The sequence below is a fragment of the Mustela nigripes genome, chromosome 4 (genome assembly GCF_022355385.1).
Source record: "Mustela nigripes isolate SB6536 chromosome 4, MUSNIG.SB6536, whole genome shotgun sequence".
NCBI lineage: Eukaryota > Metazoa > Chordata > Mammalia > Carnivora > Mustelidae > Mustela > Mustela nigripes.
In genome coordinates, this window is record NC_081560.1 from 89,702,693 (window position 1) to 89,704,316 (window position 1,624).

At 41.3% G+C, this 1,624-nt stretch overlaps 1 long non-coding RNA gene across 1 annotated transcript in view; it reads right to left on the reverse strand.

Moving 5' to 3' along the window:
- The window catches only part of LOC132016043 (uncharacterized), a 12,064-nt gene continuing 10,440 nt past the window's right edge, over positions 1-1,624 (reverse strand). The window contains exon 3 of the long non-coding RNA XR_009403870.1: positions 1-370. This is a non-coding gene — a long non-coding RNA (uncharacterized LOC132016043). The remainder of the gene's footprint in view (positions 371-1,624) is intronic.

Here is a 1,624-nt window from a genome sequence, read left to right on the forward strand (position 1 = left end):
TAACAGAAGGGAATAATAAGAAAGAAAAGTAAAAAGGTGTTGTAACTCAAACGCCCAGACCGTTTTATTCTTGCTTTACCTTGAGATCATTTTCTCAGATGTCAGAAAAGCTTATTTAATTGCAAAAACACTGTTGATATTCCTTATCACACAGAAAAACTTGCTAAAACTCCTATTTGAACTCTTGTGCACTTCCAAGTTTCTCTCCCTACCTCAGCTGCCCGGTCCCTTCCCTGTCCTTCCAGAAGTTTCCTCCCACAGTGCATGGAGATGGCACGGAGATCTCTGGTCTTCAGCAGAGCCCTTCTCCAGTCATAACCAGCTCAGCTCTCCAGTCATACTCCTTCCACAAAACTGGAGGAAGAGATCTCTGCAAAACAAAGGCCCTGGTTGTTACTCAAACCTGACTGAGTCTTACACCTCCATACCTGGAAATAGTCTAGGAGGTTTTTCCTGAAGTTTCTCTGTGAATCCCCAGCATCAGAATCTCCTACAGTCTGGGAATCAAACCAGAACATGTTTGCCTTGTAATTGTTTTAGACAACAGCTTTAGGAAATTATTATGAATCAAACGCTGAGTTTTGGGGCCAAATTGTACTTATATCTATATATGCACATATATGCACATTGCCTTATCACCCTGTCTCATCCTGTAACCCCCAAACTTAAGAAATACAGTGTTATGTGGGAGATTTTATTTACCCGTGGCTGGTGCCACCTAGTGGACATTTCTGTCTAAACAGCTTGGATTCTAGGATTTTTTTTTTTTTTTTTTAAATTTTTAATAAACACATGTGTTTTTATCCCCAGGGGTTCAGGTCTGTGACTGGCCAGGTTTACACATGTCACAGCACTCATCATAGCACATACCCTCCCCAATGTCCATATCCCCACCACCCTCTCCCGTCCCCACTCCCCCCAGCAACCCTCAGTCTGTTTTTTGAGATTGAGTCTCTTATGGTTTGTCTCCCTCCCAATCCCATCTTCTTTCATTATTTTCTTTTCCTACTCCCCAAACCCCCCATGTTGCATCTCCACTTCCTCATATCAGGGAAATCATATGATAGTTGTCTTTCTCCGACTGACTCACTTCGCTAAGCATAATACCCTCTAGTTCCATCCACATCGTCGCAAATGGCAAGATTTCATTTCTTTTGATGGCTGCATAGTATTCCATTGTGTATATATACCACCTCTTCTTTATCCATTCATCTGTTGATGGACATCTAGGTTCTTTCCATAGTTTGGCTATTGTGGACATTGCTGCTATAAACATTGGGATGCATGTGCCCCTTCGGAGCACCACATTTGTATCTTTAGGATATAAACCCAGTAGTGCAATCGCTGGGTCATAGGGTAGCTCTATTTCCAGTTTTTTGAGGAACCTCCACACTGTTTTCCAGAGTGGTTGCACCAGCCATTTACAATTGCACCCAAAACCATAAGATACCTAGGAATAAACCTAACCAAAGAGACAAAGAATCTATACTCAGAAAAACATAAAGTACTCATGAAAGAAACTGAGGAAGACACAAAGAAATGGAAAAATGTTCCATGCTTCTGGATTGGAAGAATAAATATTGTGAAAATGTCTATGCTACCTAAAGCAATCTACACATTAGTC